The sequence below is a fragment of the Hyaena hyaena genome, unplaced genomic scaffold (genome assembly GCF_003009895.1).
Source record: "Hyaena hyaena isolate Hyena2069 unplaced genomic scaffold, ASM300989v1 scaffold_1443, whole genome shotgun sequence".
NCBI lineage: Eukaryota > Metazoa > Chordata > Mammalia > Carnivora > Hyaenidae > Hyaena > Hyaena hyaena.
In genome coordinates this window covers 238,002-255,936 of record NW_024082065.1, presented here as the reverse complement: position 1 = coordinate 255,936, position 17,935 = coordinate 238,002, and the positions used below count along the sequence as shown (strand labels likewise).

General features: G+C 36.7%; 1 long non-coding RNA gene across 1 annotated transcript in view; it reads left to right on the top strand.

The window, feature by feature from the left end:
• The window catches only part of LOC120225564, a 79,280-nt gene extending 68,955 nt beyond the window's left edge, over nt 1–10,325 (top strand). The window contains exon 3 of the long non-coding RNA XR_005526830.1: nt 9,709–10,325. This is a non-coding gene — a long non-coding RNA (uncharacterized LOC120225564). The remainder of the gene's footprint in view (nt 1–9,708) is intronic.
• The last annotated feature ends 7,610 nt before the right edge of the window (nt 10,326–17,935 follow it).

The following is a 17,935-nucleotide window of genomic DNA, read 5'->3' as shown; positions in this document are numbered from 1 at the left end:
TCCATTGTATCTTTAGTGATTTTCTGTGTGGTTGATCTATTGATTGCTGTAAGCGGAGTATTAACGTCCCTTACTATTAGCACATTCTTGCCCATAAGATTGTTTCTGTTTGTGATTAATTGTTTTAAATATTTAGGTGCTCCCATATTCGGTGTGTAGACATTTATGCTTGTTAGTTCTTCCTGATGGATAGACCCTGTAATTATTATATAATGTCCTTCTTCATCCCTGATTATTGTCTTTAATTTAAATTCCAGTTTGTCTGATATAAGTATAGCTACTCCAGCTTTCCTTTGACTTCCTGTAGCATGATATGTATTTTTCTCCATCCCCTTACTTTTAATCTGAAGGTATCTTCCAGTCTAAAATGCGTTTCTTGTAGACAGCAAATAGATGGATTTTGTTTTTTTTATCCATTCTGCAACCCTATGTCTTTTGATTGGAGCATTTAGCCCATTTACATTCAGTGTTATTATTGAAATATATTGGTTTAGAGTCATTGTGTCCTCTGTAGGATTCATTCTTGTGGTGATGTCTCTGGTATCTTGCATTCCTTGCAACACTTCCCTCAGAGAGTCCCCCTCAGAATTTCTTGTAGGGCTGGTTTAGTGGTGACAAATTCTTTCAATTTTTGTTTATTTGGAAAGATCTTTATCTCTCCTTCTATTTTGAATGACAGGGTTGCTTGATAGAGGTTTCTTGGCTGCATATTTTTACTGTTCATCACATTGAAGATCTCCTGTTATTCCTTTCTGGCCTGCCAAGTTTCACTAGATACATCTGTCACCACTCTGATCGGTTTCCCTTTGTATGTTAGGGCCCTTTTCTTCCTAGCTGCTTTCAAAATTCTCTTTGTCCTTATATTTTTCCAGTTTCACTATGATATGTCGTGTAGAAGACCCATTCAAATTACGTTTGAGGGAAGTTCTCTCTGCCTCTTGAATTTCAACTTCTACTTACCTCTCCAGGTTGGGGAGTTCTGTGCTATAATTTGTTCCAGGACTCCTTCAGCACCTTTCCCTCTCTCTTCCTCTTCTGGAATTCCTATGATATGGATATTGTTCCATTTGATCGTTTAGCTGAGCTCTCAAACTCTTCTTTCATGTTCCTGGATCAGTTTATCCTTCATTTTCTCAGCTTCCTTGTTTTCTATAATATTTCTTCTAAATCACTTATTCTCCTTTCTGCCTCTTCAATCCATGCATTGGACGCCTCCAGTTTATTATGTGTATCTCATTTATAAAATTTTTAAATTCACCATAAATACTTTTAAGCTCCATGTTGTATGTAGCCATAGTTTTTTTGATGTCCTCCATGCTTTTTTCAAGCCCGGCAATTAATTTTATGATTATTGATCTAAATTCTTGTCAGTTCTGTTGCTTATATCTCTTTTGAGCAGTTCTCTAGTTGTCATTTCTTCCTGGAGTTTCTTTGGAGGAGTGTTCTTCCATTTCGTCATTTTGGTTAGCTTTCTATCTCTTGTTACTTTCAAAAGCTTGTTTCACACTCGGCCCCTGTGAGTTCTCCTGTATTAGAGAGGACTCTTTTGACTGTTCAGGGCCTGTCTGTTCAGGAAGTGTTCTTTGGATGGTGTCTCTTGGTTTCTCTTGTTGAATGTTTGTTTTTTTTTTTGTTTCCCTACTGGTTGTGGTATTTGGGAGTCTCCACCATGTGTAGTTTGGCTTGTTTCTTGAGGCTGCCCTGGACAAAGAAAACAGACAACCACAGAGGGACCACAGGTACACAAACGCACAGACAAAACCAATAAACACGCAAACCCAGACTCAGGAAAAAAACAGCTCCAACAACAACAAAATAGCTATCTGGAGGGGATGGGCGTGGTTTGGTGTAGGCAGGTCTTGTCTCCACTGTGTTTGCTGGCCTACCTGAGGCTCCTTCTTGGTGATTGTGGGGAGAAGAATGGCGTCACCCCAGTTTCTTCTCAACCAAGCGCTGCATATCACTTCTTGGGATCCGATTTCCCTGTGCTGAGGATGTAGCCAAGGTGGGCTGAGTTCTATGCCCCACACCCTGCCTGTTTCCACGTCCCAGTCTGCAGGCTTTGTTATACCTCCCCAAACAGTCCCACAGGTCGCTCCTTCCCTGTTGCCCTGGGTTGAGTGGGGGGTGGGGGAAGTGTTGCAGCCTCAGATCTGCCGGGGTCAATCAGCGATACAACCCGAGTGCGTTCGGGGAAGGTAACAAAGTCTGGGTCGCCGCAGCGTGCTGCCACCGCTTCAGCAGGCCGCTGTTGCTCGCGCCGCTGCCGCTTCACCGGCCCGGGACCGCCTCCACAGGCATTGCTGCTGGTTCACCAGGCCGCTGCTGCCATGGATGGTGCCAGGCGCATGGCAGTTGTTTTTTTTCCTGGCGCTTTCTGTGACCAGGGCATCTGGTTTAAAGTCAATACACTAGCCAGAGCTAAAAAACACTGTCTTTCCAAGCCGAGGTTTTTTTTCCTCTTTTCCAGGGACGGTTCTATGAGGAACCTCAGCTTTCCTTTCCTTTCCCCTGGACACATGGCAGTTTGCCATCACTTGCCGGTTAATCACTCTCCGCAGCTACACGCAAGCCGGGTTCCCTCCATTCCCCCCGTATCTCTGGGTCCCTTCCCGCTTTTATCTTCTCCAGTTCGCACTCACGCACTTATGAGGTTTCCTTCCCAGTTTACTCTGTATCTTTCTCTTCCCAAACTCCTGTGGCTCAGTGTCCTACGACTTCAGGCCTTCTCTGTTTGAGAGATGGATGCAGGCGAAATGTAAGGAGCCCCCTACTTCTCCGCCATCTTGCCTCCTCCTACTTATATCTGTTTCAATTAGATCCCTGGCGTGGCCTTTCCTTGTTCTTTTTGGGGGGATGAATTCCTCCATCTTGGCATTTTTTCTAGGTCTCTGTCTTTTTCTCTGTGTTAGGAAAGCCCATTATGTTTTCTTTTTTTGAGTAATGGCTATACTAAGAAGAGGTCATATACTGTCCAGGGCCTGGCACTTCAGGGTGTTTCTCTGCTGTGTTTTGTGTTTACTCTGCTGCTATGTTTTGGCTACTTCTTCCCTCAGGTCAATCCTTTGCAGAGTTTCTTTTTACCTGCAGTGGGGAGTGTTTGGATCTTGATTACAGTGTAGTGAGTTTTAACTTGGTGTGCTCTGGTAGGCTTGATAATAGATACCTGATGCTCTTTCCACTATTTCTGTAATTCTGTAGACCCCTATAGTCAGTAGACATGGTGTGTGCAGGGGGCTTGTGCTAATCTTCTGAAGGAAGGACCCACTGTTCTTGTTCTCAGGCACATTTGCCCAAGAATAGCAGCATCAGCAGAGTTCAGGTGTGTGGGGCTTGGTGTAAGAGATTTAGGGTGCTACTGTTGGTGTTATGCCGGTTATTAAAGTTAGTTTATTATAAGGGGCAGGGGAGGAAAGTGATGCCCACCAGGTCTTTTATCCCTGAGCGGCAATGCTACCTTTCTTACATGTGCTCCAAGATGGAGAAACTATCTCTCCCAGTGTGTCCCAGGGCATCCTAAGATCACACTACCTACTCCCAGGGGTATCCACCTTCCCTGTCCACAGGAGTACTGCAGTACTCTTAGGGCTCCACACAAGCCATACCACAGACCTTGAAAACTCCAGTCTTGGAGTCCCATTGGTTGTAAAAACTCAGGAAGATCAGCCCCTTTCATTTTCCCATTCAATGGATTTGGGGATATGTTCTCCTTGTACATTCCCCTGTGTGTTACTGTCTCTCTCCTCTCTCTGCAACCAGGGTTTACTCACATTTACAGCATCCCTGATTCATTTCTCCCCCAAACCACATCTTCACACCTCCTACCTTCGATGATGTGCCCTCTTTCCTCCCTCTAGTTGTGCAGTTTGTCCTGTCAGTCTTCCGATCTATTTCTTGGGTATTCAGAATGATTTGATGTTTATCTAACTGTATTCTAGTGATAAGGCAAGCCTAGGATCCTCCTACTACTCTGCCATCTCAGATCCCTCTCTTCCTACCACTTTTAAGCTAACCATCTGTGGTTCTGGGTTGTTTTTTTTTTTCTTTTTATATTTTATTTTATGACAACAAGGGATAGTAAAATACTAAGTACATTTTTAATTGTGTTTCATAATTCCACACAAAAGCTGAAAAATATGTATTTGCTCTAAATAAAGCCAATTAGTATTGTGTATACATAGGTATGTATGTATGTATTATTTTCTGTGTGTGTTGTGATCAAAAACAGGTATATGCATGTCATATGACATATCCTTTGAATAATTCTTTACTTGGTTCAAAATACTTTTAATATTTTACTCAGCATTTGACCACAGCTGAGCACAGAGCACAGATCTCACTGAACTGTCTGTGTTGGACATTTAAGTTTTTTTTTTTCTTCCTCAAGATATACTAATTAATTCAGAATTTTTCAGAGAATGCAGTTAGTTTAATTTTTTCCAATGTGCATTGGCTTGGATGCAGAGCTATTAAATTGTATGTTACTGTTCATCTGTTGCCCAATGGTAACATTTGCTTAGTTCCCCAGGAATGTTTTATAATTCTCCCCTCATTTTAACTAGCTCTAATATTCATCCTTCTTTTGGTTCTTAATAAATTGATGAAACTACAACCCCACCAGTTATATATAGGATTGTAGCACCTCCCAATTAACCTTTATACATACTAAAATTGGGTCATACTTTCCTACCTCTTAAATGTTTTATACTTATATAGTTAAAGTAGTGCATGCTCACCATTTGATTACTGAATTTAATATGCAAGTACCAAAGTTATGAGAATAGTATTGTTTTCATAGAGGCAAACAGTTTTTTCTCTAGAAGTTAGCCATTTAGTTTGCCTATTGCATATCGTACATGATTATTTTCTGACTTTTATCCATTAAAAATAGTTATCCAGTATTCTACCACTGCTCATGCATACATTTGTAATTACTCTAATTGACTAAATGCATCTGATATATTTATTATTAAAAACATGTATTCACAGCCACTTTATAGCATAAATGTTGAACTAATTTTTTCAGGTAGCAATAGTTTAGAAGCCTATATCAGAATTCAATGTATACAACTTTGTGACTTGATGTAACTATTTTCTTTGCTTAATTTTTCAGAAGCTATGCTACAGAATTCCTAAAAGAACAAAAACAAATGAAGCATTAATTCCTAAAGAGAGGTTTTTAAAATTAATGAATTAATATGACAGGATGATTAAATTTTTGGCTCCCTTAATATTGTAATGCATACATCTAGCCCAGAAGACCATTAAGTGATGACTACCTGTGTTATGGAGAACAGTAGATCCTCATTCCACTCAGGTAGATGCAGCAAACTAATAAATATTCCTTTATTATAGAGTCTAGATAACTAATTACAGAGCAGCTATCAATGTTTAAACTTGTTCAAAGTTAGAAACAATGATACACCCACATACTCTTCAGCCACCTTTCAGTAACCTACCTTTTTAAAACTTGGTAGCTTTAGCTCATATTATTAGCTTTGCCTTTTTTTCTTCAAGATACTTTGAAAAGATGAAATAAAATAAGAAATCATTACAATTCAATAGTATTTCTGTATTAACTGTAGGTTTAATATTTTGACTTATTTCTCTCATAGACACTTGGTTATAAATCCAAATGAATATTTTTAATCAGTCTTGGAAAGAAATATCTCATCATAACCTATTAAGCTTCATTTGTGAAAACATAATGGGAAGTTTAAGGACAGAGTAAGATATTTACAATACCAGGATCTTCATGGAAATTAATCTCACCTATTGCTAAACTTAAATTCCAAGTCTGAGTTTTGAAACAAATTTTCTATGGTATTATAGCTATTCTGTGATGACTATTACACAAAGAGCTTTTTGTACTATACCAAATACAAAATTCTCTTATTTTCAAATCTCTGAAAAACTATTTGTGGTGACATTGAATAAACAAAAATCGTTTTAAAAGAATAGGTCATTTCTACCATCAAGTCAATTTCAGTATTCCTTTCCCAGATCTATTTTGCATATTGGGTCATATAACAGTTTTAGTCCTAGTAACTGTCTATTTAAGAGCTCACCTACAATCTGGTGATATTATGGAAAAAGTATGAAATTAGAACTGTAATATGAATTTTAAAAAGGCAAACATCCAAAGTTTAAGATATTATATTAGTATTTAGCTACTTCTCATGTATAAAGATGCTTCTTAAGCACTAATCATCCACTTAAAATGCTTGTGAGCATGGCTGAATAGGAGAAAATCAGAGTTCTAAGGAGAGAAAAGTGAAAAGTTTCTAGTGAAGCTATATTTTTCCATATCTCATCTCCAGGAAGAGTGTCCTAAGTGGATGTCAATTAAATTCCTCTTATCTAAACAGGCTCTTCAATAGATTAAAATTTTCAGTTTTTCCTGAAACCTTTGGGTATAACTCAAAGCTTTGTCTCACAGTTGGCTAAAATTTCAGGATTAAGAAATCAGGGAAACCAAGAACTATCCCGGATATTTGTATATCTTCAAAATCAGTGATAGACTGATACAAATCTAAATACATGGGTTCCAATCAGAATTGGACACATTGCTAAGAAAATAACCAGTTGACTTACCATGCCTAATTCCTTGTAGATCATTAATTCATTTCTGACTATGGCAGTTTCAGTCAAACTTTTGGGGTTAAGGAATGCATGTGGGTATCACTGACTGCCACAGGCAGGCCTGAGGCATAAACAAGAGAGAAGACCAAACAGAAGGGAAGAAGTTATTGTGGCAGAAGATTACCAACGAATTCTTAAGGTGTCAGCTATAATTACTATCAGTGGCTCAGAGGGCAGGGAGATAAATGTGTTAGCTATTAAAGTAATAAAATGAGTAAGAGTAAATTGAAGGAACAGGTCATGCTGGAAAGTGCAGGAAGATTATTACATTATACTAGCCAATTTATGAGGAATCATGTCAGTAACTAGGATATTACATGTACATAGAATCTATGACCTATACAAAATACAATGCAAGAAATATGTCAAATCCAAGTATGATATTGTGACAGGAACAATAGCACAACTGCACATACACACAGCACTTAGAAATACATACATGTGCAAATTCCTAACCTGATATCCTTGTTCTGTATTTCTCCATTACATTATTACTTTTTAGCATACTTCACAATTTATTATGCAATCTCTCTCTTTCCTATATAATTGAAACTCTACTAAGGTAGAAAGTTTTGTCTGTTTTGTTTATTGATATATAGCATATATAACAGTTTCTGGAGCATAATAGGTTCAATAAATATTTACTAACTGAATGAATTTGTTGAGTGAGTTTAAGTAATGACTATGGGATATTTCAGAGTGGATGTGTGAAGGGCACAAAGCACACAGAGCTCATTGCAGTGAATTGTTTATCAATTCTATTTCTATAGCCATGTAGAAACCATCTTTAAGTACAAGTTCTTTATAGCTGCTACTTATTAGACAAATAGAATGGAGACCATTGTACCTGACATGAAGCAAGAAAGGGGAGAGAAACAGGGGAGGGGTTCAATGACAATGCTGAGGGTGAGGGCGTGATAGACCCTGTAGGGTCCTGTTGTTTATAGTAAGGATTTTGGCTTTGACTCAAAGTGGGGCGGGATGCCATTAAAAGGTTTTGAGGAAAGGAGTGACTTGATCTGACATATAATTTTAACAGAATCTCTTGGGATGTACAAAAAATTAACTGCAGGAGTAGAAAGGCCAAAGCGGGGAGGTCAGTTAAGACTACTATAGTAAATCAGAAGATAGATAATGTTGGCTTGTACTGGGGAGGTAGTAATGGAGATTTTGAGAACTGGTCTGATTGAAGGTATAATTTGAACATATAGCCAATGGGATTTCTTGATGGATTGGATATGGCATGTGAGAGAAGAAGAATGAGTCAAGGGTGACACCAATGTTTTTGGCCAGAGCAAATGGAAGGAAAGAGCTATCACTTAATGAGATGGAAAAGACTTGGTAGGTTGGCAGATTGGGAAGGTTAAAAAAATATGTAGGATATTTCATTATGTTTTCAGATAATATGTTTTTCTCCCTTGGGTGGTGTGGGGTACTGGTAGTGGTGGAGATTTGTCACTTCACTGTTGGTTGTTAGTAAACAAAACTGTAGGCAGGTATTTTTTGGTTTGTTTGTTGTTGTTTGCTTTTACTTCTGAGATTGAATATAATGCAGTACAAAGAATCCTCAGAATATCAAGGAACAAATCGATTTTATTACACATTATTTGAGCACATTAAAATAAGTTCATTTAGTGTTTTACTGTAATAATTCATCAAGAGAAATTAGGTATTTTTGGTGCTTATCCCCTTAAATTGATTGATATCAATAAACTATACAAATTAAATATACATATGTGCATGAGGTGGAAACCACAGCAAAAACAAGGTCAGTGTGGCAATCAGCTACACCATATTAAACTAAAAGTTTACACACACACCTCAGAAGTTACACTACTTTCTTAATATTAAATCCTAAGGAGTATATTACTGATATGTCTTGTGAAAAATCTGTACAATCTTAGTATAGCTACTATTGGGGGCATTTGTTAAGCAAAAAGTATTTGGACACACATTGATCCAGATTTCCATTTCTACTTTTTTCTTTTGAGGTAACATTAAGAAGGCACATAAATATTTACATTCCAGAGTGTTTCTCATGGTATTTGGTACTATAAAAAAATTTTAAGACAATTTAAATATCCAAACCTAGAATATTTAAATGAATTATGGCACACTCATAAAATGGAATGCTGTGTATCAAAAAATGTCATAAAAACGTATTTACTAGCACACACACACAAAAAAAAAACCTGCCTGACACATTCAGTGAAAAAAGCAAGTTAGAAAACAAAATTACATATGGCCTCACTTGGAGGATGGTGAGTTAATCTACTTATGAACAGAAAAGTTCTGTAAGCATATACTACAAAATGGCAACTGGTTATCATTGGTGAGATTATGGGCAATTTCTATGGTTATCTCTATTTTCTAAAATAACATATAATTCTTTTACAATTAAATGTTCAAATGCATGAAACAACAAAGATTATAGTAGACTGAAGTATTTCATGATTTCGAAAGATACACAATTCTTGTTTTCCCTGGAGACACACCCTTCATGCATCATAGGATAAGCTTTAAAAGCATATTCCTACTTACAGTCCTTGGCTACAATATTTCTGACTGAGATTAGTATAAATAATGAGTTGTCAAATTAAGTGTTTAACACACTCACAAAAAGATTTTTCAAATATGAGAAATGTGGCTAAATACCTACATGTCCATAAGATTACTTTTATGGTTTTACCAATTACAATAAAAATTAAAACAAACAACAATTAGTATGAATTCTCATAGGACCTTATGTGCTTTTTAGTTAGCTATACAAAAAGGGACTAGGGAAAATTCTCAGCAAGAGAACAGATAGCCAGTATCCTTAATTTTCCCTTTAAAGATACACTTTTTTTCCATATAACAAGGTAAATATAAATATGGCCAACTTTAGATTATGCAAGGTCATGAGGGACAGAAACAACATGGATAATTGAAATCCACTGATAATCCAGAAACCTAATTTTACCCAATAGTTGCAACCACCTCTTGGATAGAATCCTTCAGTAGAGCTGCTAATGAGAAACATAACTGAGTGGTTTGAGTTCATCTGCTTTCAGTTATATTTTGCAGGTGCTAATGAGCGGTGAAATGGTCAAAAGGATGTCAGCCAGAGGAAGCACTAGAAGAAAAAGCACGACATGAGTAACCCAGAAACTGGATAATCAGCCTCAAATGGTTGAGTTGACTGCAATGAGGATCAGCTATTAAATATCTCCTTAACTAAATTCCATGAGGATATATGTCATGAAACCATATCCTTATATTAAAGGTTTTCACATATGTGTAGTCTATCTTGGTTTATGTGAATATGGTATAGTCTTGGAAATTGTCTAAACTATAGTGATTTTTCATTGTCAACAATGATAGGATATTTATTTTCAGAACACAGCTAATTAACTGCCAGTTTCTCTATTAAATATGGCCAACAGGCTGCTTATGAGTCAGTACTCTGTCAGACAGCCCTGTTTTTAGACCAATGGGAATATTATTAACTCACTCCTATGCCTTTCTGGGAGACAATAGAAGCATTGCTGGCATCTACATTTTTTTAAAAATTTTTGCTCCAAACTCATGTTTTAGTAAACAGAATTTTTAAGGTATTGTTATGGTGAACATTTTTTGGTTTTTGTTAAGCATTTGGTTTTCAAGAATTGTTGAAAATGCTTTCAGGGTGCAAATATTTTCAATTTGACACAATAAACTCTAATATTTATAACTAAAACTGTATCTATGATTATTAATTAAGCTCTCAAATGCTTATGAAAGTAATTTCCTTTTATAAAACTGTACTTTAAGACAAATTACTTGATACACTGACTAATATTCAGAGCTTCAACTATATCTACATATGATTATTAATGTAGCTTTCTATAGTAGTAGAGAAATGATTTCCATTTATAGCAGTAGATTAAAACAAAATACATATCTGATATTTGTAAATAAAACTGTATCTGCACATGAATATTAATTGTTTTCTATAGCAATTGTAAGAGTAATCTCCATTTATAGCAGTCATTTTGAGTGTGATTTTTAATTATTTTAATATCAACTGTTATTTCTTGAACTTATCCTATAATGAGTGTGTCCCTTTGTCCATATTGGTTTTTTTGTTTATTTTGTTTTTTTTAGAGGGATAGTAGGAGTGGGAGATGGCCAGAGAGAGAGAGAGAGAGAAAGAGAGAGAGAGAGAGAGAGAGAATCTCAAGCAAGTCTCCATGATCAGCATGAAGCCTGATGTGGGCTCGATCCCACAACCCTGTGATCATGACCTGAGCTGCAATCAAGAGTGGGGTGCTCAACTGACCAAGCCACCCAGGCACTTCTCCACTTTGCCAATATTGTGAGCAAAAGGGCAAATTAGCTAGTTTTATATGCTAAGAGTTACACCACTTGAATATTTTGACTGCTTTCTAACTGTTGCTTAAAATTAAGGAAGTAATTCTCAATCCAATTACAAATAACATTCACTAAATTCTAACTAACTGAAAAATACAAGTCCCTAAATTTCTGCTTTAGTGAAAATTTGAGTAAATTCTAACCCTATTCAACTTGCTTTTGTGACAAACAATGGCATGAATAGATCACTTGTAAAATTTACTCATATTGACCACTTGCTACTGTGCTTGATCTGATAGTAAGTGCTTTATATGTATTGACTCACGTAATACCTTCAAAAACCCTTCAGAGAAACTTTACTAATACATGAGAGACTGTGATTAAGAACATTGTCAAAATTCATCTACAGTTCATAAATGAGAGGCCTCAAATTTAAACCCAAGTAGTTGACCTCTGGAGTCAAGCTTTGTAATTCTCCATGCTGTATAGTTTCACTTACTTTTCTTTTGCCTAATGTATGTAGGCTGAGTGTGACTTACTTTTCAGGTACTCCAGAATCATCTTTCAACTTTTATCTCTATTCATTTGGCAAGTGTCTATTGAATTCAAATAGGCCCACAGAAATTCTATTTAGTACATAGATTTTGAATTACCTTCCATGTGTATATCAACTTGATTTCTACATCAATCACTACTATCTTTTTTTAATTATCCTTAATTCTTTTAAGATTTTATTTTTAAGTGATCTCTATACCCAAAGTGGGGCTTGAACTTACAACCCCAAAATCAAGAGTCACATGCTCTACTGACTAAGCCAACCAGGTCCCCTATTTTATTTTTAACTTTCACTATTTGATGCCTTCAGTTCCCCCATGGACATGGATTTCTATCAAATAAACAAAGAATAAGGATTAATTATAATACATTGCACTTGCAAAGCACTGCAATATGCAAAGCATTTTCACATGTTTTCTCTTTGTTCTCTCAATTCTGTTATTTTTAATTATAAAATCTATTCAAGTGTAGTAGGTGTCCTAGAGTGAAAGGCTAAGTTGTGGAATTGCCCACTGTGGATTCAAACATGTCCAGGCATATCTAGATACTCAGGAGTGCAGACCCATCAGGGAATTATATGTATGAGGGCTTAAGGTACTCTGATATGAGTTATAATAAGTGGGTAAGTTGAAATTCATATCTTTCCCAAGAACTACTAACCCTCCCTGAGTTTTAGGAGAATAAAAGCCTTCTTTTGAAATGAAATTTAGTTTAACAGATTGGAAGGAACAAACTTTAAATGGAGTTATTATTGAGGTAAACTAGTTTAATCAGAAAAAAAAAAGATCTGTTTTAGAGGGAAAAGTCAATCCCATGAATAGAGCACATGTGGACCTGTGCTGTGCTGGAGACTCAGGGTCTGTGGGTGGTTCTGGCTCTGATAGATAGTAGGTCAAATGAAAAAGCAATAGCATTAGAGTCATCCAAAGAACTTGAAAGCAGAAGGCAATGCTATTTGTGGCTTAGTAATATACTGATGTACAAGTAAGGGCAGAAATGACTCTTGGAATGGAATGGAAAACTAAGACTATAGCATCATAGTTGACATTCAGAGGTATGACAAATATGGTAGTTATGGCTAAGGCCCAGCTCTGGAGCAGCAGAGAGAGAGATAACAAATGCTATAAAGAGAAGGAAAGTCATCACTAGCCATTCATAAACCATGTGAGCCACTCCTTGATTATGTTCCAGCCCCTGAATTTGAAGACAGTATGGATTCCAGAGACACAGCATTGGAGGCTTAGAGATTGATTGGATTTTACTATTATTGGACCATTTCCTCCCCAGCTTCATTAGTAGACTCTAAAGAAAGTAAGGTTACACACATAGATATTTAAAATTATTTTTCTGTCACTACCCAAACCAACCAATCTAGACAAATATTTCTTTGATGGATCACATCTCAATTTTATGTAAAGACAATTCTTGAATAATCATCGTTCCCCGCATTATTGATTCTTTTTCCCCATAGTTTGTTTTGTTGTTTCTTTATCTTATACAGTTATTGAGTGCCTGTATATATAAAGTACTCTACTAGACCACATAGAGAATACAAAGGTGAATAGGACATTGGTGCTTTCAGCCTAGTGAAGGAGCCAGACATACCTACAAATTATAAAATAGTATCCCTGGGTGCCTGGGTGGCTCAGTAGGTTAAGCATCCAACCTCAGCTAAGGTCCTGATCTCATGGTTGTGGGTTTGATCCCTGAGTGGGACTGACAGCTCAGAGCCTGAAGCCTGCTTGGGATTCTGTGTCTCTCTCTCCCTCCTGCCCCATCTATCAAAATGAGTAAACATTAAAAAAAATTACATAAATAGTATCCCAAAGATGGAAAAGCTCAGAAATATTACTGAGTAATGGCTGAACCTGAAATCCCTTAAGTTCTCAGTCCCAAGTTGGTGGAGGGACTGTTGTTTGTATTTTGGTCTAGTGGTGTAGTCAGTATTAGTCCTGCCTGGATTGGAGAACAGGAGAGACAAAAGGTTATATCCTTTCCCAAATCTCTTGCTTACTTAGAAACGTCAGAATTTTTACTATCTCAGATAATCTTTATGCTAAAGACAATAGATTCAAGGAGCCTCCTTTAAGCTGTGCTATGTGTGGGGGAATGTTAGATCTGGCCTATGGCCTGCAGGGATGGAGCCATGGGAACAAAGCTGGTATGGAAAACAAAGTAATTCATTAGAGAGCCTACTCAAAGGAGCCGGGAAAAGAGGTAAAAAGGAGTTAAGCAGTGTAACTGCAATCAGAAGTCTGCCAAGATGGAGGCAGTGTGCTGAAAGGCAGGATATGGAAAGAGTTCCAGGAAATTCTACCTTTATGTGTTAGAATATAAAGGCAGCAACTTTCTGAAACATCTATGGCTTCACCTTACTAAAGCACCAAGACTGATAAGATTCAATCTATGTACTGTTATTTCCTGAAATTTGACAACTGATTTTAAGTCTTTTATTTTGGCTCATTTAAATAACAAAATGTGGTATGTCTAGTCCTTACTGGCTTCTTTTGAGAATGGGACTGTCTTAACTGACCTGATCCTCCCTTCCAATTCCAGGAAGACAGGATCATGGCAGATGAGAATTCTGATACTGAATACAGGGGGTGGCTCACCCCCACACGTGTTACTTATCAGAGATACTCCTAAAACTCAGCCATCTAGAAATACCAAAACTAAATGGTCGAGTGGTTTCCAAAAGGAAAACTGCTATCTATATTGGTGTCAGACAAAATACAATTTAAGAAAAAACATGTAGTGGGACAAAATAAGTTTATATTCATTAAAAAAGATCCAAAATAAATGTATTTTAGTAACAAATTTTATGCACTAAAAAAGTAATATGCCTGGGTGGCTCAGTTGGTTGAGCATCCGACTTTGGCTCGGGCCGTGATCTCACGGTTTGTGGGTTTGAGCCCCACATCGGGCTCTCTGCTGATGGCTCAGAGCCTGGAGCCTGCTTCTCATTCTCTGTCTCCCTCTCTCTCTGGCCTTCCCTGACTTCTGCTCTGTTCTCTCTCAAAAATAATGAAATGTTAAAAAAAATAATTTAAAAACCAGCACAAATTCTATCACAGGCCTGAGAAGGAACACCTAGCTCTTTCCTAGCCCCTGAGTCTGGCTGAATTATACAAAATACCACTCTTGGTGTTATACACTTTGTTATACATTCAGTGTTCTGCATTCCTTGCCTGTATAATGCTAAGCGAAATAAGTCAGTCAGACAAAGACAAATACCATATGATTTCACTCATACGTGGAATTTAAGAAACAAAACAGATGAACAAAGGAAAAACACAAACTGAAAAACAGACTCTGAACTACAGAGAACAGATGGTGACAGAGGCGGGAGGGGATAGAACAGGTGAAGGAATTAAGAGCACCCTGATGGTGATGAGCACTGAGTAATGTAGCAAAGTGTTGAATCACTATGTTATACCACCTGAAGTTAATGTAACACTGTATGTCAACTGTAATAAAAATTCAAATAAAAAATAAAAACAAAATATTGTAAAAAAAGTAATATTAAAATTATTTTTTTAAATTATTTAATGTTTATTTTTGAAAGAGAGACAGAGTGTGGGCAGCAACGAGAGAGAGAGATACAGAATCTGAAGCAGGCTCCAGACTCTGAGCTGTGAGCACAGAGCCCGATGCGGGGCTCAAACTCATGAACTGCGAGATTATGACCTCGGTGAAAGTCCGAGGCCGACTGAGCCACCCAGGCACCCCTATTGAAATTCTTTAAGCATATGATGATAATGTTAAAAATAAAAAGTGAAATGGACGGAAACAGAATTGCAAACGCTTAACATACCATTATTACCCTCTATCAAGTAGATTAAAATATTGAAAGATGGATATGAGAATATTCATTGCATTACAGTGTGTAATACTAAAAGATCAGAAACCTAAATGTCCATCCAGAGACTATTAGCTAGATGTATTATGCTAATCCATACCACAGGCCACATTAAAAAATGTGGTGTCTCTCTATATAATGGTATAGAAGGATGACCTTGTTAAGTAAAAATAAATTGCAGTAACAGGTTTAGGATGATGTTAATTTTGTTACATATTTCTATATGTTTATCTTAAACATACATCTATATATATAACATATGTCTATATATATAGCATACATCTTTGACATATATCTACAGGGGTGCCTGGGTGGCTCAGTCGGTTGAGCATCTGACTTTGGCTCAGGTCATGATCTCACAGCTCATGAGTTTGAGCTCCTAGCCAGACTCTGTGCTGACAGCTCAGAGCCTGCAACCTGCTTGGGATTCTGTGTCTCCTTCTCTCTCTGCCCCTCCCCAGCTTGAGCTCTCTGTCTCTGTCTGTCTCTCTCTCTCTCTCTCAAAAATAAATAAACATTAAAAAACATTAAAAATACAGAATTTTGGGGCGCCTGGGTGGCTTGGGCGGTTAAGCATCCGACTTTCGCTTAGGTCATGATCTCGCAGTTCGTGAGTTCGAGCCCCGCGTCGGGCTCTGTGCTGACTGCCAGCTCAGAGCCTGGAGCCTATTTCAGAGTCTGTATCTCCCTCTCTCTCTGACCCTCCCCTGCTCATGCTGTGTCTCTCTCTCTCTCTCTCTCCTAGAAATAAATAAAAATATTAAAAAAAAATACAGAATGTTTTTGAGACAAGCTAGTTTAATATAGTATCAATGGATTAAAATAATTAGTGTCTACCTAGAGGCCTTGGGTAAAATTTGACTCCTTTACTTCAAGAATAATTAATAATTAAACACCTACTCTGTGTTAACTATTGACCCAGGCACTATGTTATATAGATGAATGAGACATAATCACCTACCTCATGGAGCCTATACTTTGGTTAAAAGAAAGATGAATGAACATGATTAAAGCATAATGCTAAATGCTTTGGTAGAGGTTTGTACCTATTAGTCAAATAAGTGGTTCTTAGCACAGTCAAAAAGTTCAAGAAAAGCTTCTTGAGTAGTTGATTTTTGCTGTCTTGAAAGGTTGGTCTTATTAAAGGGATGGGCACCTTATTCCTTGACACTAAAAAGGATAAGAGAAGAATAGATGAAGGTTAAGATGTACTATGTATGGGAAGAGGGGATAAAACATCAAATTGGATTGCCAAAAAATTGCCCTTCCACTTTATTTTCTCTGTATTGCTTCCACCATCATCAAAACCACTATAATCTCTGGTCTAGACTAATGCAGTAAGTAGTTGCCTATCTTTTCTTTCTGTTTGTACTGTTTTTCCTTTCCAATTTATTCTCTACATAGCTAAAAAATTAGCTTTAAGAACACAAATCAAATCATGCCACTCCATACCTAAAGCTCTGCAGTGGCTCTCTGTTGATTTTAGAATAAAATCAAATCTTGTCTCATTTAGCCCCTTCCTCCTCTAAAATCATTCATATTATTTTCTCTATTCATCACTGGGCTTTAATGACAATGCTTTTCTTTTCATCTTTGAATGCCTTAAAAACATTCCTACCTTTGGTCCTTTGGATTGCTGTTCCTACTCACCCCTCAACTTTCCCTTAACCCTTAAGCCCCCTTCCACTGCCTATAACTTCACTTGCCTGCCTCATTTTCATCTTTCACTTCTTACCTCAAATGTCATCTCCTCAGTAAGATTTTAACTGACCATTCTCTTCCATTTACTCTGTCACTCTGCTTATTTTCATTATCATACAACTACATTCTATACATCTCTTCTTTACATATTTTCCTATTTCTCCATTAGAATGTAAGTTCCCTGAGTTCAGAAACCTTGTCTGTCTTGATCATCACTATGCTTCTATAACTGAGACTAGTGGTTTGCACGTAGTAGGGTTAAGTAAACATTTATTGAATGGATTAATCTCTACCTAGCAGAAAAAAAAAACCAAAAAACAACCAACTCTATAAATAATTCTGAAGTGCAAATTTAAAACTAGAGGAAAATATGTGTAATATGTAGGCAATATAAAACATCTACAGTGTTAATATCTGTATACATATAGAGCTGCTGCATATCAATAAGTAAAAGAATAACAACCAACTTAAATATTCACAAAAGATATAAACAGACAATTCATAGAGAAGTACAGGTAACCATTATACATATGAAAATATCTTAAAACTATTAATCATAAAAATAGAATTTTTTAAAATTGGAGATTTTAAAAAATTAGATTGGTAAATAGTGATATGATTATTAATATCTAGTGTTTAGAATCTTATATACTTTTATAAAACTATAGATCAGTACACTGTTTTGGAATGCAATTTGATATTATCTTTTAAATTTAAACAGGATATATCCTGTGATCCAGCATTTCTACTTTCTGTAGAAATAAACAAATACATGGTATTGAATCTTGAGTAGATATAAGGTGTTTTCCTTTAGTTGTGTGCATCAATAAGCGACTGGTTAACTAT